This window comes from Acomys minous (assembly GCF_964271855.1).
Source record: "Acomys minous genome assembly, chromosome: 11".
NCBI classification, from domain to species: Eukaryota; Metazoa; Chordata; class Mammalia; order Rodentia; family Muridae; genus Acomys; species Acomys minous.
In genome coordinates this window covers 10,235,382-10,261,202 of record NC_140492.1, presented here as the reverse complement: position 1 = coordinate 10,261,202, position 25,821 = coordinate 10,235,382, and the positions used below count along the sequence as shown (strand labels likewise).

General features: G+C 38.4%; 1 protein-coding gene across 7 annotated transcripts in view; it reads right to left on the bottom strand.

The window, feature by feature from the left end:
- The window catches only part of GRIK1 (glutamate ionotropic receptor kainate type subunit 1), a 363,547-nt gene that overhangs the window by 152,064 nt on the left and 185,662 nt on the right, over positions 1 to 25,821 (bottom strand). The window lies entirely within an intron of this gene.

The window sequence follows — 25,821 nt, the reverse complement described above, 5'->3', positions numbered from 1 at the left end:
TCTGTGTTCTAACTCTGGCAAGATATCTTCTTTCAGGTCCTAGGTAAACACGCGTATCTATCTCACTACAGACAATATTATCATACTCTTGGGTGTCATCAGAGACTGAAGCTCTGACCTTGAGTGAAATGTTGGTGCTGGATAGAGATGATGTACATACAGTTAGCTGTATGTTCTTAATATTCTTCAAATGCAGTCCTGATGATCTCAATAGACACAGAACACACCACTGAAGCACTGTAAGCTGACTTCTATTTAGCTTAGTCCTTGATTTGCCCAGCTATTTGGTTCCTCTACAAATAAGCCTTAACTCGTGCCTGTGGCATGGTGAATGCTCATAGCTGTGATAGATCTGCTCTTATTGTTCCTTACTAAGGGCCAGGATAAGCTGTTTCCAAACTTGCTTGTGATGCTTTAATTTGTGAATGCTTTAAATTCTCTGTTGACTCAAGCAAATATACATACACACTCACACACATACATTTACACACTCACACACCCATTCACACACACACATACACTCAAACACATAGTCACACACATGCACATACACAAATACACTCAAACATATATATACACACACAATCTGAAGTAAAAAGCACTAATAGTCATCAAGTGTTTAATTTCCATTTGTTCTTCCTCAGATGGAGAACTCTAACGTAACTAAATGTAATTACACTGGCCTTACTTTGAAAGATAGTTAAAAATACATATATAGCTTTCTGTTGGATTGGCTTTCTTGATTAACTATAGTGTCTAACTATGAGCACTAAGAACATCTATAGTAACATAATTTGGCTTCTTTCAAATGTATTTATGGAATTTACAGATCAATAGCATGAACAACACATGTATAGATCACCACTATGGTTCTCTATGAAGTCACAGTTAAGAATAAACGGTGACGTCATGTTAACCTTCACCTAAGGACCCGTGGGAGATATTTATTCTGAAGGCAGTATCAAGAAAATGCCTGTGTTTTCACTCTGTCAATCAAAAATTGGTTAATTAGGGATGGACTTTCAGTTTGGCTGGAAGCTGTGAGTAGACAGTGGACTGAGAGGTGAGGGGGTCAGGCAAGAAGCACTGAGTGGTGACAGGCAGACAGATGTAGGATGAGCTTGTCCCTGTGGTCAAGGTGACCCACTTAGAGGGCACTTGCTGTTAGAATCTCCACAGTAGTCATTAGCAGTTGTTTGTTTACTAGTCTCTCTCTCCAGCCCCAGAAATGGCCCCGTGACAGAGAGTCCATGCTGCTCAGAATCTGACCCTTTGGAGATTGGGCATCTTAAGGTACTCATGCTGCACCTACTTAGGGAGGAAGACAGCATCAGCCTGTGAGGAGAGCAGCAGTAAGGTGTGCAGGGCAGGCTGTGGGAAGGGATCCACATGAGAGCATCTGCATAAAGAGCAGAAGTTCTGATATGTGGATACTGGCTTTACCTAACTCTTCTTTGAGATTTTAAAAAATATATTTTATTAATTTATTCATATTACATCTAAATTGTTATCCCATTCCTTCTATCCTCCCATTCTTCCCTCCCTCCCATTTTCCCATTACTCCCCTCCCCTATGACTGTTCCTGAGGGGGACCTCCTCCCCCTGTATATGCTCATAGGGTATCAAGTCCCTTCTTGGTAGCCTGCTATCCTTCCTCTGAGTGCCACCAGGCTTCCCCATCCAGGGGACATGGCCAAATATGGGGCACCAGAGTTCGTGTGAAAGTCAGTGCCCCACTCTCCACTCAGCTGTGGAGGTTGTGGGAGGACAATCATCCTCAAGTAGCTCTTCTGTGTAAGTTGTCTTCAAACCCTTATAACTATCATAAATAGTAGGAATTTTAGTAAGTGAAAAAGAAACATAGAAAATACATATCATACCCAAACAATTCAAATGCCAAAACAGCCTCATCTGTGGCAAGCTCGGATGCCTAGGTGTCTGATATCATGTGTGTGCTCATGTTTCACTGCATCGGGCTATTTAAACTTTTATTATTTCTAAAAGTGGAGAATCACTCTTCATTGCTCTCTTAGTGTATAAAGAAAATGGGAAAATTCAGCCCAATACGATGAAAACACAATTATTCTCTATAAAAGGGTTGGCACTACTGCACATGGTGATGGCCATATGAAACATTTGCTACCAATTTTGGAACTTCCTGCTCACTTCAAAATGCTTCCTCTGGTCTATAGTTGTCTTTTGTACAAAACTGAATGTTCTTGGGTTTAAAAAATGAATTAATTTATTTTTTATGAATTTAGTGTACAGGTGATCTCCATTTTGGCACTTTAAAGGAAATTCTGTCTTTCATTCACCAAATGAGAATTGTGCATGGTTCTCACTGCTCAGTACCCCCACCACACTCTCCTTTTCTCCAAAAGGAACACCTGATGAATATCCCAAGTCTACAGTAATAGGAGGTGTGCAGACTGCTGGAGAAGTACCAAGACCACAACACCTTCCAAAACACGACGAAGTTGTTAACTGAAGCAAGACTGGGTCCTTAGAATGTGAGTGCAGACAATTAACATTAGCTTCCTCTCCTGAGCTTCAGATTTAAGACATGAGACGCTTAATACGAGAAGCAGAGGAACTCACTCCTAGGAACACTTGCATATTATTTATCCACTGAGTGAGCCAGTCTTGGCATCTACATAAAAATGCTGGGCAGGGTGGCAGGCTTGTAATCTACAAGGAGATCCTAGGAGCCCACTGGCCATCCAGTCTAGCTACTTGGAAATCTCCAGTTTAATCTCAGACTCTGTCTTAAATAATAAGGTGGGGAGTGGTAGATGGAGACACTCAGTGTCTTCCACATTCACATGCAGAGGCACACACACATCTGTGCACCCAGGCATATGCCACACACTCAAAATATAGACCAATATTTTCTAAAACTAAAAATTGGGATTTTAAGAATCATGCTGTAGATTTCTGTACAGATATTTGTGCTATTTGAAATGATAATGGCACTTGGTATTTCTTGTGGTTTGGTATTTCATATAAAGACACACATGTATATATGTATTTGGTGTGCATATACTTGTATACATGCAAACACACACATGTACCACACTATACTTCTGCACTGGAACACAGCTCCCACACACAGCCACTAAATAAAGAATATAAAACAAATGAGGACTATGTCAATGGTTTTGAGTTAACTTGGAATAGCAATCCCCCTTTCTTGTGTGTATGTCATCATTCTGGCCTGAACTGTGTCCACCCCAAGCTCATCTATGGAAGCCCTACCTCAGTGCCCACTACCTGAGAACTGACTGCATTTTACAAGATAATGATGTTAGGATGAGGCAGGGAGGGTGTCCCCTGATCCAGTCTGTGGTTATAGAAAAAGAAAGCAAAGGGTTGGAAGGATGGCTACACAGTAGAGGGCACTTTTTCAGAGGCCCTGGGTTTAGTTCTCAGCACCCACATTGCAGCTAACAACCATCTGTAACTGCAGTTCCAGAGCATATGACACTTTGTCCTGGCCTCTGCAGGTACTGTGTACACACACAGTTGCATGGATTGATATGCGATGGGAACGAAATTCTCATGCACAGAAAGTAAAAATAAATAACTCTTTAAAAAGGAAAAGATAGTGGAATTCACTCACACACACTATGTACCTGCCTACAGTCATGCCCAAGGAGATCATTTACCCGAGGACAGAAAGAATCAAAGTGGCAGTCTGCAAGCCAAGGGGCAGACAAGCCTGCCATTCCTTGATCCTATACTTCCAGCATCTAGGGTAGTGTGTGAAGACATTTCTCTTTCTATCATTTCAACCACTTAGCCTACTCAGAATGTTCCTCTGTTTGGTTGTTTTGATTATTTGTTTGTTTGTCTTGTCTAACTCTAGGAAACTAGTACATGTATCTTCTCTTTTTACCCCAAGGGCTTTAAAATGAAAACTATTTAATGGCTTAGTGTCAATCACTTTTATCTAAATAGCACAGTATTCTTGGAAGTCTAATGTAAGATAAGCAAAGAGAAAATTACTGTAAATCTGTTTCGGAGGCAGAAGTCTGCCCTCTCAGTGTACTTCTGTTGCTGTTAGTGCACTTGTATGTGACAGTCACTGGTGGGGGACCATGTACAGCAATATCCTGTGCATGGGTGAGGTTATCTACAAGGAGTGATGGGGGAGGGGCATGAAGGGTGGTCAACAGAAGCTTTCGATTTAGTTTCAGGTAGACGTAGAAGAGACGTGTTCTCCACGACAAATCTTACTGATGTTTGATTGATAACATGGTCACTGTAAGCAAAGGGTGGCACTCAGGCAATGCTGACAATAAATGTTCTAATTCATAAGTCTTCGGAACGTGTGTACAAGCAATGGTGCATGTGTCAGCCGCCTTTCACTATAATAAAGTACCTTAGGCAATTTATTTATAAAACGAAAATGTGTATTTTGGCTCAGCATTTGGGAGATTCTTGCCCATGATTTATTGGCTTCATAGCCTTGGGTTTTAATGAAGCAATAGTTCATGGTAAGATTGCTTGGAGGGAAACTTCTTTGTGACTATAAAGTAAAGAGGGGAAGAGCAATGTCATCTTTGGGGATATTTCTCCAGTGACCTAAGGACTTCCGGTAAGGTTCTACCGCATCAAGATCGTCAACACCCTGAAGAATGCTGCCACCCTGGAAGCCACACCTTCAACAAACCGATCTTTTAAAGCACATAAGACATTTGAATTCTACCAAGCAGTTTTCAAACTTTTCCTAATTTACGTTCAATTCTTATAGAATCATACTGGGAGAGGGCTGAACCAACTCTGTGAAGACCCCAGCCTTGCTTGAGAGCTCACTGATCTCTTTGTTTCCTTTTTTTTCTCCTTTATTAATTTATTCTTGTTACATCTCAATGGTTATCCCATCCCTTGTATCCTCCCATTCTTCCCTCCCTCCCATTTTCCCCTTATTCCCCTCCCCTATGACTGTTCCTGAGGGGGATTACCTCCTCCTGTATATGTTCATAGGGTATCAAGTCTCTTCTTGGTAACCTGCTATCCTTCCTCTGAGTGCCACCAGGTCTCCCCCTCCAGGGGACATGGTCAAAGGTGAGGCACCAGAGTATGTGAGAAAGTAATATCCCACCCTCCACTCTACTGTGGAGAGTGTTCTGTCCATTGTCTAGATCTGGGTAGGGGTTTAAAGTTTATCGCCTGTATTGTTCTTGGCTGGTGCCTTAGTTTGAGCGAGACCCCTGTGCCTAAATCTGCCTATCATAATGTTCTACTTGTAGGCTTCTAGGACCCTCTGGATCCTTCTACTTTGCCATTCTCCCATGATTTTTGTTTTCTTTTTGGCTTCTAAGGGTATTCACTTGCTGTCTTTGTAATGTGCCTTCTAGTCACAGCTTCTGTGGAGCATGAAAAGTGTAATGTTGTAGATATGAAGAGCCTTGCTATGGGCATATAGTCATGGTCCTTAAAGAACATAATAACGTTGTTGCCCATCATTACCATCCTGGCTCCCTCCAGATGCAGTTTAACTGGATTATAGGTGGGAATTGTAACAATGACTCCCTTTCTCCCTCCAAAACATTAAGAAGATGACCCAGGGAATTTGCCTCATTTAAATGATGACAAAACTGCATGAAAGACATGACTTTAAGTCCTGTTCCCATGAAAAGGAATATTGTTTTGACTTGGCTTGACTTATAACAAACATATATTCCAGGAGCCACTTTAGAAATGCAGTGCTTACAAGCATGCATGCATGAATGCATATGAATAAAAACATGCATATATCTACACACAGACATACATAAACCTTGGCTGTTTTTATATGTGATGGAGCATGAATCATAGAATTTAATAATACACCCAATGAGGCATTATTTCTTCTAGTCATTTATTTATAAAGTGCTTTGCATGTAAAAACCAGTGCTACAAGAAGCACTGGGAATATGCCTGTGAACAAGAAAGATGAACTGTAACACCCAGACATGATTGTGCTCTCCTGTCATCCTAACACCTGGGAGGCAGACGCAAATAGTTCTCTGTGAATTTAAGCCAAGCCTGGTTGACATAGAGAGTTTTAGGCCAGCCCAGAGCTGCATAGTGAAATTATTAATAGAAAGGGGGATTGGAGGAGAAAGATGGAGGGAAGGGAGAAAATGAGACTGAATATAAATTATGTGACCTTAAGAGCTTTTGTTCTAGAAGCTATTCAGAGGTGGGGAGAAGGGCACTGACATGCCTGCTGAGAGGACAAGCTGGTCTGCACTGAAGGTATCGTGGACTGAAGATATTGGGAGAAGCGTGTTCTATTCAGGGGGAGCAAAGTGGGAAAGGATAAGGGCTATTTTGGGTCATTTTTCAGGACTTATGTGGCTGAAATTGGGTGAGGCAGGCTTTGGTAAAAGAGCTCAATCAAGTGATGGGGGTAGATGGGAGTAGATTAGAGGGCTTAGGATACAGTCACGGGACTCTTCTAAGAGGCATGGAAAGCTAGCAGTAGGTTTTGAACAGAGTGGCTAAGTGATGTTTAGTATTGCAAGAGAATTAACATGGCTTTTTTTTATTAATGAGGAGATTGCAGAAATGGGCAAGAGCCAAACATAAACAGATCTACTCTTGAACCTCTTCTACAACAGGCTACTCCAGCAGTTCAGCTGAGAGGTGTTGGTGGCTAAGTTGAGATTGTTGGTTTTGATGGTGTGAAAAGAAATCATTGAATAGAAGGTAGTGCTGGTAGAATTCTCTAGCAAAGCAAAGAGACAAGAATGAAGGATGACATTATGTCTGGAGATTTAAGTAGTCACTGAAATTGCTGAAGAACAGGAGGGAGCTTGGTTTGGAGGGAGATTGATTATTCACTGATGCCTCTTCTTAGGTGCTTACTTGGAAATGTCATCTAGGGGGGTTAATATACTCACGCAGATGCTATAGAAGTTGTTTCTGAATGTGGAAATTAGGGTGTCTCTGCAATGGGACTGGTGTCTGAAGCAATCATCCTGGAGAGAGTCACTTAGCAGCAAGTGCAGACAAGCCAAGGAGTCCCCAGAGCCAATAAAAGCTGGAATATGCAGGAACTCAGTCCCGTGGACAATGAAAAAAGGAAGCAAGACACTCTCAGTGTCTTGAATTTACACTTCTCATTTCTAGCACTGTTAGTGCAAGTCTACTACTCTATGTAATCAAGTTTAAAGGTAGATGTGTGTGTGTGTGTGTGTGTGTGTGTGTGTGTGTGTGTGTGTGTGTGTGTATACATCTGTGCATGTACTTGAACATACACATCTGTGCCCTTTTGTGTGGAGGTCAGTGGCTAACATCAGTGTCTTCTTCAATCACTCTCTACTTAGTATGTTTTGTTTTGTTTTTGTGACGGGATCTCTTACAGAGACTGGACCTCACTAATTCAGCTAGGCTGCTTAGCCAGTGTGCTCCAGTGATCAACCTGTCTGCCCCTCAGTTCTGGAACTGCAGACCTATTCTGCACACCTGACTTTTTACATGAATGTGAACACGAGTGCTCATGCTTTTGTGGCAAGAACTTTTATCAAGTAACCCATTTTAGTTGCCCTGAAGTAGCTTTCTATAGAAGCTACAAAGTAATAATGCAATATCCAGATTGACTCTTTTTTTCCTGGTTTTTTGAAACAGGGTTTCTCTGTGTAGCCTTGGCTGTCCTGGAGTCACTTTACAGACCAATCCCTCCTTGAACTCACAGAGATCTGCCTGCCTATGCCTCCATGAGTCCTGGGATTCATCTTTAATTTTTATTTCACTTTGAATAGATTCAAAATAACTAAATTTCTGAGGTGCAGTACAATATTTTGATACATCCACTTGTAGAATATGTATTGATCTGATTAGTTTAAGGAGAACATCTCCTACCCCAACTATTTATCATTTCTCCTTAGTGAAAACATTTCAAAAGCTCTGTTGTAGAAATTTAAGTATATAGGGAAAGCATACAGTAAATTACTAACTATATAGCTACCTCACTATGCTTTGAATACTAGAACTTATTCTTCATGGTCAACTCTATTTTATTGCTGCCAACAATGCTTTCTTGATATTTGCTAGTATTAGCTGATTTAAATTATCCTACTGCTTATTTCTAAAGTGTCATTTTATTCAGCCCTTTCAATAGTTATTTCTACATCTCTTATTCTATTTTGCAAATGCACTACTTAACTGTATTACCAGATATATTGATATTTAAAAATTCACTTTATTTTCCTACTTTATTTTGAAGAGAGCAGGATCAGATCAGGAGGATATGATGCGTTCTAGTAAGCCTTGCAAACTCTAACTGGCTGTTGTACATCCACTGTGACAAATTATGAGTTCGTTCAGAAAGCAGGGGTGACCTATTAAATGCCGATCTAGAAATGGAAAGGTTCCAGTGCTGGCTCCTGTTTTGCATTCATGTAGACTAACAACCACCCCAGGAGCTGTCAACAGAAAAACAAGATGGCAATTTGATCTATTCCCTTGCTGATAGCTGCTCCTTAAATACACAATATTATATTGCCTCTCTTTATTGCTACATCCATAATTCTACTTTATTGCATCATAAGCAATTTACTCGAGGCTCATATTTACTGCACCTTTAATTTCAAGGTTACACATTTAATTTCTAAGATTCCTTTTCACGTTCAGCTTCTCTCTTCCTCTCTTACTTTGGGCACCAACACCATCTTAATGGTCACATGTAAGTGAATTTGGGCGGGAATCAGATGTTCCATGAATCAACAGAAGAGAAATGGAAAAGGAGAGTTTTAATCTTTCAGAAATTCTTGAGTAAGGAGAGAGTTATAGGTTAAAGACAAGCGGAGCCTCAGTGGTCTGGCTGTGACCCAACCTTCTCCAAGTAGCCTTATTAATCAGTGTCTTTTGAAAGGAAGAATACATTTCATTCCATGCCTGAGATAATGACCACATTAAAATTCTCTCTTTGGGGCTTCGTAGAGATCTGAATAAGTTCAGTATAAATGCCCTCCGAGAAGGAGGTGTGCAAGTCTATAATGAATAACTGATATGGTTCAGAAGGTAGCCAGTAGGAGAGGGTGGAGTTCTGAATTGCTCTGAAGATGCTATGGGTAATTGTTCTGAATGAATGTACCACACATTACAAAAAAACTCAAATCCATCAAAGTCAAAATTATTCTCATAGTATCTTTCAGTATTCAATTCTTTTATGAAATATTATCTGTTGTCTTTTACTGTGTACGGCAATGCTAGTGTTAAGAGATGACACGTGATGAAGGATACCTTGGTTCTTGCTCTCAGAAAGACGCAAGTCCTAGGTATTGGACAACAGGAAGGAAGGCATGAGCATTAGTCAGCTATTCTCAAACAGCGAAGCCAAGCACAGTCTTTGTCCTATTCTACCCAGAATCCTTTTGCATTCCTTCAGCTGGGGATGAACTCTTTCTCTGTAAATACACTGCAAAGTGTATTGATTATTCAGGGGAATTTGTTTAGTATAGCCATTATCAAAAATAACGTACAGGTTTCTAAAATCAAAACCAAAACTATCATAGCATCCAGATATCCTACTACTGGGAAAGGAAATTAACATGCTGAAAAGTCACATGCATGCTTGCATTTATTTCAGTAGCATCTACAGTAGGATATGGTATATATAAAATGATTATGACTGAATGAAGAAAACCTGATATAATATAATGAAACCTGGCTTAACAAGATGGCTCAGTGCCATAAACTTAGGTCATCTGCATTTGATCCCCAGGACCTACATGGTTGATGACAGAACCAACTCAGACAGGTTGCCCTCTAATCTGTACATATGCACAATGGCAAAAATGCCAAATTCTCCCTGATAAATATATTTTTAAAAGATCATTCAAGTGCCAAGGAACTCTGTAATTTGTGACAATTTGCCCTGGCCTGGAGGATATCTTGTTAACTGTGGTAAGTCAAGCCTGTCATATGATCACCTTCATCAGTGAAATATTAAAGTGTTGATTGTAGAGGCTGATAATTGAATGATGGCTCCCAAAGGCTTGGGAGAGTGGATGGTTGGGGGATGAAGAAGAGTTGGTCATGAATACAATATTAAAGCTAGACATAGCTTCTGGTATTACATCTTGCTGGATATGATCTAGCAAATATTTATTTCAGAGTAGCTAGATAGTTTGCTTGTACTTGTCAAGGCTGATATAATAGTTACTTAGAGGTCACCACTACCTCATATACACATAATTCAAAGTAATAGTATACTTTACATACCTACATAAGTATTAAATGTTAATTAAAATATTTCTTAAGCCCAGAGCCCACATGTTCCTTGAGAGTAGGATCTGTGTTAATGGCAACTTACTGGGACTCTGTAGAGGAATTTTAATCCTGTAATAGGGCTGCTTTGATCACATCCAAAGACTTCCAGGTCTGTGTGATTCAGACAGACTGACACACTTTTAGTCCCTCTGGCTAGAATATAAAACACACCCTTAGTACACACCTTTAATCTCAAACAATGAAGGGAAAGTTAGCTTGTAGAAGGAAGCACCCATGTTTGAATGTGATGTCTAATTGAGGGTCAGAAAGTGTCAAGTCAGAGAAAGATTTGATGGAATGAGTCAGAGATAGAGATAGGATACATCTAACTCTCATGAGGACAGGAAAGAGAAGCTACTTAAGAGAAGTACAGTAGAGTTGAGAGAGAGAGAGAGAGAGAGAGAGAGAGAGAGAGAGAGAGAGAGAGAGAGAGAGACAGAGAGAGAGACAGAGAGAGAGACAGAGAGAAAGAGAGACAGAGAGAGACAGAGAGAGAGAGAGAGACAGACAGAGACAGAGACAGAGAGAGACAGAGAGAGAGACAGAGAGACAGAGAGAGACAGAGACAGAGACAGAGAGACAGAGAGAGACAGAGAGGAGAAGACATACAGTAGAGTATAGTGGAGAGTTCAGTAGAGAAGACAGTACAGAAGAGAAAGGAGTAAAGTTGAATCCAATAAAGAGTTCACTAGGGAAGACAGCATAGTTGAGTTGAGTTCAGTACAATATGGGCAGTTCAGTGTAGTTCAGTTGAGTTCAGTCAGTTGGGAGTCAATGCAGTGAGTGCAGTGATGTTGAGTTTGTTCATGATTTCATGCAGTTCAGCGCAGGTCAGCAGAGGCAATTGAAGCCAGAGTTCAGAAAAAGATAGAAAGGGTGAGCTTCTTCTGTAGTAAGCCTCTGAGATGACAATTACATCTGGCTAGTAAAAGTTACCTTTTCATCTGGTGCCCAGCATGTGGCTCGAACTCATAACCCTGGGATTAAAAATCCCATGTCCTACTAACTGAGCTACTATGCTGCTCTTAAGTAGCTTCTCTTTCCTGTCTGTTCTCATGAGAGTTGGACATATCCTATCCTATCAAATCTTTCTCTGGTTCTTCAATTTGCCCCTCAGTTAGACATCATTTTCAATCACAGCTGCTTCCTTCCATCGACTCACATGACCGTCATTGTTTCAGATGAAAAGCGTATACTAAGATCATGTCTGTATTGCAGCCAGATCATATTGTAATCCAGAGTGTGTGTGCATTCTATCCAGGCCATACAGACCTAGAAGGGTTTTGCATACGGTACCTTGAATGAGCAGCGATGCTGCTGGATTAAAATTCCTCTGTAGACTCCATGCCATGCCATGGCTTGAGTTCATCATCCCTAGCTGATGGATGTTGAGTGTTGTGCCTAAGCACTGAGCCACATGAAGCACTCTGTCCTGCCAACACAGAGGCCTGGGAGAGGAGAGTTGCAGTTGAGATACGTAGCAAGAACCTCCTGACTTTTCCCATTACCGAGTCCGTGGAAGTGATTGCTTTTTCTCTCTCAGCCATTACCTCCCATGGTCCCAGGCATTTTCAAAGCTCCATTCTCCCTGGGAGCTCTCTCCTCATCAGGCTGCCAAGCACCTTCGTTTCATGCAGGGATGGCTGGTGTCCTAGTCAACTGCTGGTTCCAGGCAGCAACCAGGAGTCTTGCCAATGAAGTAATGCCAAAAACTGTCACTCTTATAAAAGTCTGGGATTGCTTTAATATCTCTTGAGAGCAGTTATATTTCTAGCTTTTTAACATCTCATTTAAATGACATGTATTCACATGAAAGGTCTCCTGATTCCATTTTTTCTTCTTATTAGTTAAATGAGAAAATATGCCAAGTTCACAGCCTAGAGTTCCAAGGAAGCTTTATTATATGTTTTATCCCAATTTTCTAGTTTATGTCCCTCTGTTTCTGCTATATTTTAGCTGGCAATTTCTGCTTACTGAGAAGGAAAGGCTGTTGTTAAAATGAAATCTAGGGGTCTGAAGCCAGAACAAATGGAGGCTCACAGCTCCCATGGGGCAGCATTTCTCAATGCATACATATGGGACACACAAAAGGCTTTTATTGGTCAAACATGTTTGGGAAACCCTGCCTACCATCAGCCCTGTTGGAAATTCACATTATACAGTAAGGTGCACATTGCCCACAAGCCATGCAATAAAGAAAGCAATTCAACTCTGCTTAACCCAGTGTGTGTCTAAAATTCAGCTGACCACAGGACACTTTCCCCTGCAACTGTGACCAGTTGTCGTCTTGATAATTACAGTTCAAAGGCAATTTGATCCAGAGACTTGTTTACATTTGACCTCAAATAATGTGTACCGTTAAATGCACTTTCATGGCATTTTAATGTGTCTTAATCAGAAATATAAACTCTCCCCCAATTATGAAGCTACCTCTAAAGACATATTAGATATGTACCATCAATTTTTACTTTCTTTTCACATTTACAAAAAATATTCTAAGCAAGAAGATGATCTCTCTCTCTCTCTCTGTGCAAAAACCCTCCTGATTTTGGCCAGTCTCCTCTGGAAGCTACACTACAGGCAGTATGCTTCTTTTGATGTTTAATGTCAATATGAAGTACTCAGCTATTTGTTCCTCTTATTTTTCCTCTTTCAATGTCTTCTATTTAGGTTTTAAAATCCATTGCATATTGCCAAGTGCCCCAGTAGCTAACAAAGATCCTTCTTATAACATGCTTTTAATTCACTGATATTAAAATTGTGCAAAATGGCCCCTTGAGGCAATAAGATAATATCTAAGAAAGTTCCAGAACCTTGTTTTAAACTTTTGTTTGTTTAGAGTCCTTGGCCTGGAATGTTTTTTATTTAGACTCAGAATTTATTATTGTTCATTAAGTTATTCTAGACTCTAAAGCATCAGTTCTCAGCCTGCAGGTCATATCACATATAGGGTTGCATATCACATACATACATTACAAAAAAAATAATTTTATGTTTGGAGTCACCACAACATGAGTAATTGTATTAAAAGGCCACAGTGTTAGGAAGGTTGAGAACCACTGTTCTAGAGTCTTGAGCCCCTGAGATTCAACATGATTAAATGGAATCAGCTGGAGGGTTGTACTCAGCAACAGAACACTTGCCTGACATGTGCAGTGTTCTGGCTTTGAACCCCTATAGTGCAAAAGAAAAACAAAGTAAATACTGGAAGGAATTGAAATGAATGTTTACAATGACATGAAAAACAAGTAAGTTCAAGGGAAGTCACTGCTAAAAGAAAAGGCACTACTGAGGTAAAGAGGTTCCAGATGAGAGAGATGTCCAACATGCCTGCTCAGGAAAGCTATGAGCTGATTTACAGCATAGCAAGGCTGGATTTCATGTCACTGAGGGTACTGTGTTGAGTATTACAAATAGCAGAATTGAGAAATATTCATGTTTTTACATTAAAAACTGAAAGTCTCCTTTGCTGTTTATTTGCATGTACTTAAAAACATACTTCTCTCTCATGGAGAGGGTAAAGACATTTTTGTTATCTGAAATATTTTCATATTTAAAACACACTTGCACATATAAGTTAAGGGTTGGATGTAGAGAAAAACAAAAACATATATTATTACACAGTATATAACAAACAGTGTTAAACATTTGGACAATTTCCTTTCATTACTTTCCTGAGTTATCTTTTATTCTTCTTTGATATAAAAATTAGTTTCATTTATAGGTAGTAACAAGAGGAAATTTTTACTAAGAAAACAGTACCATTTGCCGTAGCATCAAAAGAATACTTAGAAACTAGAAACTAGAAAAGCGCAGAATGCTACGAAACGTTCATGAAAGCATTTAAAACCAAATGCAAATAGGGATATATACCATGCTCATGAATTACAGAGCTTCCTGTTATTTTAATGTTTATTATTCTCAGAGAGAATTACAATTAATCATTTAATCCCCATCAAATCTCAATTACATTTTATAGATCGAAAGAATAATCCTGGAAGTATTGAGGACCTGTAATGATTCAGAATAGCTGACAGAATATGAAGTACAGAGCCAGGGACACCATGCTTCCGGATTTTAGGCCTCATAAGGGATCCAAGGTCATTGCAATAGCCTGCTGTTGAGATAAAGCCGGTGTCGAGCAGTTGAGCTGATTCTGAAACGAACCCTTGGAAAAGGCATCAGATACAACTGGGAAAGGACAGCGCTTCAATGATTGGACAATTGGGATGTAACATTATCAAATAAATAAATTAATGAAGAAAAAGAGTTGTAACTTAATCTTCTACCAGACATAATGGAGGGGGCGCTGTGCACAGATGGCTTCATGGTTTAGACCACTCGATGTTTTTCCAGAGGACTGGGATTAAATTCCCAGCACCCACACAGCTGCTCACAACCATCTTAAACCACAGTTGTAGGGTACTTGAACTCCTCTTCTGGCCCTCACAGGTACCAGGTATCCATATGCTGCACATGCATACATATAGGCAAAAACACCCATAAACATTAAATACGAATCTTCTACCAGACATAAAAATACACGTGTAAGATTTATCTAGAAGTCCTGAGACTATAAGAAAACATTGGGTAGGAGTTTCATGATTTTAATCTGGGTGATAATTTCCTGCTGGACACCAATATTATAAGCAATGGAAATAAAACTATATCAAACTGAAATGTATGCCCAGCCAAAGAAATCAATAGACTGCAAAGGCAACCTAGGAGATGCAAAAGATTTTCAAAGCATATACTTAGTAAAAGCTTAGAGTTCTCTATGTTTATATTGATATGCAGATACATTATATATAGTTATAAATGATTGGTATATTGATTTCATACTGGCCTTTAACCACTTATTTTGTGTGCATAATTTATTAAAGTGTATATTGGATTTGTTAAGGCCTTCAAATATACATTACACATAGTGCGACACTGATGTACAAAGCCAGGTGACAGAAGCATGGCAACTCTGGGTCCTCTTCCCCATCCTAGAAACACCTAAATGTCCATGACCTTGCAGTAAGATTATTAATTTCATTATCATGTTTGTATTTCAGCGAGGTATCCTGGGCTATGCCAAATTTACAATGATCCTTGAAATACAATCGACATGTTTTTTTTTAACCATTTCATAAATTGATATTATCCTATCACTCCTGTCCTTTTCACATCATGCAACACTCTAGATATCTCTTTCTGGAGTTTTCCCAGTTGATTGCTGTATACACTACACTTTCTGTGTTAATCATTGCTTTATTAATCCATTTTTTGGTTTTTCACTATTATAAAACTGATTATGATTGGCATTCAGGACTCCCATCCTATTTCGAGGGCAGGAAGAAAAGGGTCTTGAAATCCAATCATCAGATTATAGGGTGTAAACAGGTTTTTACAAGACTGGCAAGTGTTTTCATGCACTCTTCCTGAAGAAATGCCCTGCTGACTTCCATCATTGTCCAGGATATTGATGGTTTTAGATCAGTTTGTTCCAGGATTTATCATTCACTTCATTTGTATCCCTTTAAATATGGTGAACTTGATTTTTAAAACCCGTATTTATTACTTATTTTTATACCTGTGGCTTAAGTTGTTTTCTCCTGTCCTTCGCCTTATGTCTTGGGATGACGCTTGGCTGTTGCAGTGCTTGTGGATGGGATCCTGTGCCTTCCACCATTTGAGTCAGAGTATAACAACATAAGGCCACTGACATTCTTATTGACAAGATTTTCTCAGTGTATTTTAAACTCTTATTAGTGCAGAGTGCATTTTTAGGCGGTTCAGAGTTTGCATTTAGTGATGTCATACACTGGTTTTCGTTTCATGAAGTAAGAGTCGTTTGTGGTGCTTGTTAGGATTTCTTGTTCTTTCCTTTCCAGACGTATGGGTGGATGTATGTGGAGCTGGGTGGCCAGTTCTGCCTGGTGGCTCCTGACAGGAGTCACTTGTTCAGCACTGGCCAGAGCACTTCACTGCCACTGGGTGAGGCTCTAGAGCTCTCCTGAGCGCACCTCTGTCAGGTGCACAGGTGACAGCTAAGCTACTCTGTCATCCTGTGAGCCCCAAGGGGCCACCTGTGAAACAGCCTGAAGGCGCTGTTTAAGCACAAACACAACTTTTGGGAAGGGCTTTTGCCGGAATGGAGGCTGACCTTGGAATAGTTCTAATCTTAAAAGTTAGGTTTTTGTTTCTGGAATTGTTAAGAATGCACTTACGTAATCACTACTGTGAGGTGTTCGTAATCTTTGCGCGTCTTTGATGAGTGTATGTGTACTCTTGTTTGTGTGACAGTTGTGCAACAGTGCAAACATGGATGTCAGAAGACAGTGTCACATGTAAGCCCTTGCTTTTCATATTGCTTGTGTCAGGGCCTCTTGTTCACAGCGTTTTAAGCCAGGCTGGAATCTGTAGATTCTTCTGTCTACCTCCCATTTGGTTGTAAAAGCTGTGCAATTACAGACACACCCATCATGCCTGGCTTTTTATAATATGGTTTCTGAGAATCTAAGCGGACTGTCAGGCAAGCACTCACCCTCTTAGCCATCTCCTAGGCTTCTTTGGAGTCTTTATAAGGTTATTTTTATCATTAGTTAGCCAATTTGAAGTTCCTTCTAATGTGTAGCATAAGGAAAGCTAATGTAAGTGTTTATGTTATATAAAATTACATGTGCTTATGTTATAAGTACTACACATACACCCACGCATGTATGCAATCTCAACTGCGTTGTTACAGCACCTTTTTAATATATTGAATTATTGTATAATTTCCATTTTACTGCCATTCTGCCTAAGTGTATGTAACTCTGTACTGCAATAATATTGGTTTACAAATTAACTGGATAAATGACTTCTCTAATTGTATCCAATTGTCCTTGTTATGGAATTAGTTTCTTGAAAATTTTCACTTGCTTATAAACTGGAATTTATTAAAAATATAAATTAATTTATAAAAATTAAAGTATTGAAAAGCATTTTATTTTCCTATGGTTTGGCATAGGAACATATTTATATGAAGTTATTTGTACCAATTATTATAGATTTAAAATTAAACAACGTTATTCATAGAATTATATATTTTCCTAAGAGGTGAGTTTGATTTATAATATTTTCTTTTTCATTATTATTGATTTTGTGTGTATTTGTAATACAACTCTTTACCAAACACTTTAAGTTTCTGGATTTAATTTATTTTTTTAATAACCATTTTTTAACATCTATCATTTCTGATTTGCTTATTATATTGCCTAGGATTTTCAGAGTAAGATAATGAGAGCTAGTTTCCTTATTTTGTTTTTAATTTAATTTGAAATGCTTCTACTGTTAAACCATTACCTATTATTTGGAAGTTGGATTGAAATAGATGTTATAATATTAATTTAATATAGTACAAGAAATGAAAATTGAAATAAATGTGATTTATATTCATATCCCAAACAAAATGTATTAACTTTCATTAAACGTTTCTCAGAGTTCAATTTTCCTTCTAATGAGATATTTTATATGCCTGCATTTCTTTACATTACCCCATGAATGCAATTCTGAGATAAATTATATTTGATCATGGAGGGCTTTTCTTTTGGTATGTTACTGAATTAGATTAGCTGATGTTTTGTATGATATTTTGCATTTTTATTAATAAATGATAGTGACATTTAAGCTTTTGTATGTATTAGGCTTGTTGATTTAGTTACTAGCGTTATATCATCTTAATAAAATGCAAAGGGTGAATTTTAAATGATCCTATATCTTGGAAAAATAAATTCCTCTAAGCTTAAAAGAACTCACCAGCAGAACTACAAAGCTTTGAATGTTTCTGTAAATTGTCCTTTGATAAATTTTTAAACATTTACTAGTGTTCTTGAGATTACAATGATTCATATTACTGATTCAGTAAGACATATTTTATATATTCAACATTTCATCTATTTAAGTAAGATTTTTAACATTTTATGAATTTTTTATATATTATGCAATTATTATAGAGACGATTGTTTTTAAAGATTTAGTCTATTGATCTATCCTCCTATTTATCAATCTATTACCTATCTATCTATTTATCTATCTATCTATCTATCTATCTATCTATCTATCACTTATCTATACTTTTTCTATTATCATCCATTTATTATATATATATTTATTTGTGTGTGTGCATGCATGTGTGTGTGTGCATGCACATGCATTTTCTTGGTCTTATGTATTTGTGTGTAGGGAGGGTTGCTGGAGGAGGCTGGCTGAGGACCCTAGATCCTGTGGAGATGTCACAGACAGCTGTGTGCTTTCCTGTGGGTCCTCTGTAGGAGCAACAAGCACACTTAACTGCTGAGCCATCTCCCCAGCTCTGATACATAGTTTTTTATGTTGTCAGTGCTATTCCTTTTGAGAAGTTAGTAGAAGCTATTAGTAAAATGATTTTGGAGATTTTCCATTTATCCAATCTGAACTTTCTATTATCTTAGGTGTTTAAATTTACAAATGTATCTACATATTAAAATTTTATTTAATCACTGGGTTGACATATTCACTTATATATATAGATTTGGCTGTATTTCAAGGGTTTTGATTGGGTCTTACACTTTTGTTATTTTATATATCTTTTAAAATGCATACATTATTTCATTATTGGCTCAAAAGCTAGTAAAACTAATAAATTTCAAGACTTGCAATTTAAATTGCAAGAGTTGCAAGGCTTCTAAATGTTGCCTTATTGTTTAAAAAATGTTGTTCAACTACATTACTGATGGTTTTGGAATTTTTAAATAAAGCCATGAATAAGTAAACATTCTTATTTAAGTTTTTACTAAGCATATTATTAATGATATCAAGATTTGGGCATACATTTTTATTATGTTGTTTGCTGTCTGAATGCACCAGAATCACATTACATATGAAATACTGTGTTTTTGTGGTTTTTCTTCTTCTTTCTTTGTCACGGTCTTGCAATGTAAAACAATCTAGCTTCAAGTTTCTGATTAGGCTCCAGATCGCTATAATTACAGATGTGTACAAGTTTCTGATTAGGCTCCAGATCGCTATAATTACAGATGTGTACTGCTATGACTTGCTTGTGTATTTGTAGTTGTTAATGATATTTTTCATTTTATTTAATATTTATAAAATATTGATCTTAGTGATGATATTCCATCTTCAAAATCAAATTTTGTTTAGATAATTTACAATTATGCAAAAGCTCCTGTTCTTTGCTAGAGAAATAATGCCTCAATAAATATATCCTTGTGGAAAATACTAGGTTAGTATTTTGTTTTATTATTTTGATTCTTTTATATGAAACTCGAGGTTAAAGATTGCACTCATTTTAAAAATGTTGATGCATGCTTTCAGATTTTAAAGAAAGATTATATTTGCTTTCATCCTCACCATGGATGCATCAGTGCACGTCTTCATGTATTTCTAAGTATTGTAAATAAAAAGGAATAAATTCCCTACAAACACCCTGCAATGATGACTATTTAAATGCACATTTTATTAATTATTAGTGAGGTTGAGCACTTGCACACAAAGTACTATTTTCTTCCTTTATCTTTTTTCTTACTTTCCTCCTTTACTTTCAGTTAATTCTTGGTCATTGTCTTGCTCATATTTATAAGATACCCATATTTATTTTAGGCATGTATACATGAAGCAAAGGAACACTCTTCTTGCACTCCTTCTATTTTCATAAGAACCTTTTATAGTTTGGGGGTAATTCTCAAAGAGAAGTGATCTACTCCTTATTTTTGGAAACTGGTCATGATACCTTTGGTGATGTTGAGACAGAAGATTGTGGCATGCTGTAGTGATAGCTTAGTGTGTCACAATGTGCTAGACATACCTTTGAGGGCCTTGTGTACTAGGACCAGAAGAAGGCTCTCCTGTGTACTGGGGTACCTGTACATATCTTACACTGAAAGCTCAGGAGCTGTCCGTACAGTACTCCAACACAGTGACTACAGAAATGGAGAGAGAAACTGGGCTGAGTGGCAAGAAGACAAATGACGCAGCAGGGTGGCCAGAGCCCTGGGAGCAATCCCCCTGTGTAAAGGACACAAGTCCTCACTTAAGGGAGTTCTGTTCCTGAGTACCAGATATATGTGTGTGTATATATATATATATATATATATATATATATATATATATATATATATATATATACACAGGATGTAGCAACAGCCTTGCCCTTATATGTAATGCATTTCTTGGTTTAGCTTAAGCTAATTTGATTTTAATTTTCTTAAATGTGACCATTTAAAAATTTAGTTTTTGTGATTTTTTCCCCCCATTGCTGAAATATTACAAATTCTTTCCATTTTGACCTCAGAAAGTAATACTTTTTTCCTGTTGGTTGTTAGATGACTAGTATTATAATTCATTTATAACTTACCTTGGCATATAGAACAAGGTAAGCATCTTTAAAATAATAAGCAACCAACAGGAAATGTGCTAATAATTTTGTGCAATGAAATCAATCCAAACTGTGAACTTTTAAAGGAATGAGCAGTAAGTCTTAATGGGGGTATTATTTCATACTTTCTAAACTTTTAGAGCTAGGTTAAGAAGAGATGTAGAATTTTTGAGAAGTGCAGAAATGGAATGTTCTAGAAGAGCACTAAAATGTTTTGAAAATTGGAACACTCTAGTTAAGTTAGGAGGGATATTCCTGGAACTATAACTAAAATTTCCCTCTGCTTTAGTTTTAAGGTTTTGCTCCAGCTGTACAGCCTCAGCATCACACCTGTCAATCTCCATAACATGGGCTTATGTTAATTCCCTTTCTGAATCATAAGCTTGGCTGTCCTTGGACATTGGCCATTAAGACTTGGGATCTTCTGCCAGAACAAAGGGAAGTATTTGTTACCTCCTTATCGTGTAAACTCTCACATGTTCAGGAGCACTGAAGTGCACTGACCACCCTCTCTTTCATAAGTGTCGTAGGGCAGTTGGCTGTCCTATTAATGCGCGAGTAGAGGCGTTTCCATTGTGTGTGTGGATGGGTACTCCAGCTTTAACTAAGTGGTACACCTGAGCTCAGTTTCATAGCACAGGAAGATGAGCTGAGACTGCAGATGGTGGTCTGCTGGGTTATCAGTGACCCCCAAGGACTATCATTACCATCATTGTTAAATGCAAGATGCAGGAAATTGTAAATGCACCAACATGGGCATGAGGGCCACTAGGACTGAGAACCAGGGTGAGGCACGTTAAGCATAATCAACGCGGATGTATAGCTTAAGAGTGTGACAGTATCAGAAATCAAAATAGGTAGTTTGTGGTGTTTGTATGTGTATGTGTCTTATACGTTTCATGTGAGTGTGGGTGCACACTTCCCTATGTGCTTGTGAAGGCCAGAGGAAAGCATCACGTGTCTCTTATCCTTTCTTCTTCTTTTCAGAAAGAGTCTTTTACTGAACACAGAGCTACAGTGGTGACAACAAGCCCTATGATCCTGCCTCTGCCTCTGGGATTACATGTATGCATGTGGTCATGCCCAGATTTTTATATGTGTGCTGGAGATTTGATCTCAGGTCCTGATGCTTACACAGCAAACACTCTTATCCACTGAGTCATCTCCCAGCCCCGTTATAAATAATAACCTCATGTTATATTTCTAAGGCAAAAATAATGCAAACATTCATGATGGAGAAAATAACCAACTTCTGAATGTCAGGATCCGTGTCACATTTCTGGTCCTGCCTCTGGCTCTGTAGACATAGTGACACTGTTGAGCAAGCTATCCCTGTCTTGTAGATGCACCTTACACATGGACGGGTTCACGAGCTAGCACTATGAGTCCCTGTCCTCCCTTTTTCCTGAAGTGACTCAGGCACTGTGCAGAACTAAAGCAGAAAGAAAGTCCTTCCAATGCATAAGGTCACCTTACAATCCTTCCCAGTTACCCTCACTGCAAGGTTGACATGATCATGGCTGTTTCCTATCAGAGCAACCTGAGGCCAGAGGTGTTAGGCTCCCTGTGTCATATGGCCGATAATCAATAAGATCAGGAATGAAATTGTGCCATTGTGCTTACAAAACCTTTATCTGCATTTAGTATTCCTGCCTTGACATTCTTCAAAGTACTAAATGAAATGAAACAACAACAACAACAAAACCCTGTGAATATTTCTTCTTATATGTCTAAAACCTGAACAATAACAATAACAACAACAAAAAGTTGTCAAAAACAAGTAAGTTGTCTCAAGCATGGTTTCCTGACAACTTATATCATGAGGCTGCATTCAGTGCAAGAACCCACTGCTTCCTGCTCCTGCAAGCAAGGTAAGAGAAGGGATGGATCCAGGTGTGACCTTCTCCAGTAGTGATTATTAAGGGTAGCGTGGGCCTTGTACTTTGCAAACAGGTTTCACTTAAACAATGCCTTTATTATACACAGGATGCAGCTTGGAAGACAGCAGGTGTTCTGTAGCACTTGACAATGGCTGGGCATGATTACACGTATTTATTGCAGCCCCATGGATGATGGATGCAATGCTGGCCGTTTGCCAGTGTGTTCTGAGGGAAGCAGCGCACTTGAGCAGAACAGCATCTGTTGCTGACAGAATAGGACCTCTCAACTATTCTCTGGTCACTGAATGATACCCTTTCAGCTTCCTCAGGGAGATGTCATGAAGCCCTGTCCTCTGCAAATTACAGTGCACTAGAATTGCAGTGAGTGGATTTTTTTAATGGCTTTTGCCCTATCCAATCTACACTATGGAAATAGAGAGAAGGCCAGAGAGCACATGCTTGCTCCAATAGCTCCAGTAGAAAAATAACATAAACCCTCACTCTAGATATGATGCTTGTCCCTGTAATAAGTGTATTCTCAAAGTCTTTATGTCCTCACAATCCTTTTGTTCAATACCTTAGGGACTGTCTCCTCAGTCCTTTACAAATCAGTAGGGCAAGATCCCTCAAAAGTTGGGATTTTCCATTAATAAACTAAGCATTTAGTTATGCAGTGGTATCTTTACCTTTATAAGTGTTTACAGTTTGTTGTCAGAAATATAACTTGGTAAAATTGCAATTGGGCCCTTTCAGCACTTAAAATATTTAAAGGAGATTGGAGGCTTGTTCACTGAAACTTTTTCTCTGTCACTGTCCCTGTCAGAAAACTCAGCTTTGCTATCTCTTTAGCAAGCCTACGTCGGTGGTGACAAAAGCGTCTGTCCAGTGTAAAAGCTTCTAGTATGCCCATTAAGCAGTGAAATTCACAGTCTCCCTTGGGAGTCTATTTGAATCCAGCCCTCCAGTTGAGAAAGACTTCCACTGAAGAGCAATTGGAATAATAAGTCTCATTTTGAGACATCTAAGCAATTTGCCCCTCTCCATTATTAAGAGAAAATATTATTTATCTTAATTCCCTTGCATAATGCATTGCACAGATCACAGCCTACTTTGGAGACAGAGGTTGGGAGCTTATTGTGAAGGCCGGCTTTTTCTTCTTTTTCATTTAAAAAAATACTTTTAAGTAGGCAAGAAACACGGGCTACTCTAAATGTCATTAAAATTTGGACAGCCTGACTTCTAGATAGATTGGTTTTGATCATATTTCTATATTTTAGAAGAAGAAAATCACTTAATGAACAAAACCTCTGCTAAATCTCTATTTCAATACTCAAGCTATCACACACATACACACACACACACACACACACACACACACACACACACACACACACACCAGAGTGCAAATACCATATATGTGTAAAGATAATTTGCATTTTTCAGATAATTTATTTTTCTCAGGTTATCTATTATATATTATTGGGGGACTTTTTACATAACATATGACATAATTTGCTTTGAGTTCCTTGAGTCCTATGTGAGGAAATACGTTATTCATCCCCATTGTTGTCTTTGTTCTCATTCTTTTTAAGTTAATTTTGGGGGCATTTTCCTCATATTTTCTTATTTCTAAATCAGCAGCAATTATAACATATTTGACTATCTTTGATTCAGAAAACCCTTTCTACCATTTGCACTTACACTGGTGTCCTCCTTTGGGTTTCTATTGCTGTGATGAAACCCCATGATTAAAAGCAGCTTGGGGACGAGCTGTATTTGGCTTACATATCCTAGGTCACAGTCTGCTGTCGGAAGTCAAGACAGGAACTCAAACAAGAACCAGGAGTCAAGATTTGGTGCAGAATCCATGGAGGAATACTGCTTACTGGCTTGTTCAATCTGCTTTCTTATAGCACCCAGGGCGACCTTCCAGGTGGAGACACTGTCCACGAAATTGGACCCTCCTACATCAATCATAAGTCAAGAAAATGCACCACAGACTTATCCAGTGGAAGTATTTTCTCACTTAAGGTTCTCTTTTCCACAATGACATAAATGTGTCAAGTTGACCTAAAACTAACCAGCACAGTTGGTTTCTATGACCCTTGGGAACAGTTCTTCCCAATCAAGGACTAGGTTTGACTGTCTCATTTGAAGTTGATAATGCAATACACAGCTCGAAAACTATACAACTGTTATGTACAGCTGGACTCACTGAGACTAAACTAAAACTAGCTAGTATGTTGTGGGAAAGTGGTCAGCTAGGAGAACTTTAGGTTAGATCCACCTGTGGAGTGCTACTGCAACAGGGAACCCTGCCTGCCCCCTATCTGGGAAGATCTTATTTGTCTTGGGAGCACCTGCACAAGAGATTCCTAAATGCTTTCTAAGCACACATACAAGTATCCCTGAAGCATTGTCAGAACTCAGTCTACGAATGCATCTACTACATCTCCATCACTCTTATTAAACAGCCAGCCTTTACTATAAACAGGACTACGTAATCAAGTCAGTTGGGAATCATCATCTCCAAATGTCCCATTTGGCAGTTCCTCCAAAAAGAAAGGCATTGGCGTAAGTACGAACCTGAAACTCATCTAAAGCTTTTTCCTTTCAAATAACAGCCCAATTGTAAGGTATTATAGAAAAACAATAAAACAAGGAAGATTGATCTTTAAATGTTCTTTTTAGCCAATGTAAAGTTTAATACATCCTCTATGTTATTCTTATTAGTAAAGTTGAAAAACCTATTTGTGAGTGAAGGTTTTTTTTTTTTATATTACTTGGACTTCTGTAAGCTTACATATTACTGGGTCTTTTGGAGCCTTTACAGTGTTCCTGGTGACCAATGGTAGAACTAAGATCTTTCTGATATTTTTCTTTCATTTTTCTTGACTCAAATCTAGTTTTTACTGTTTTTTAAAAAGATAACGGAAACACCTCTAAACAACGGAACTGCCCCTTCTCTCTTAGTCTCTCTAATTCTAATTTCACCCGCTTAGAGAATCAGGTAGCCATTAGGAAATAGTAGAATCTTAGTCTGATTCATTGGTCTTGTCTTTCCCCTTCTACTCAAAAACAAGAAGAGTAACTGCCCTGAAATATTGATTTGAAATGCCATGCCCTTTTTTCTAGATGTATCGTGATAATTGTTCTAAGATTCAAGTAAAATGCATGTATAGGAGATGATATCTCTATTATATATACATATAATATGTATGTATTAATAAAAATCCATGCTCATGGTGAGGTACTGATTCCAATAATCCCTTAACC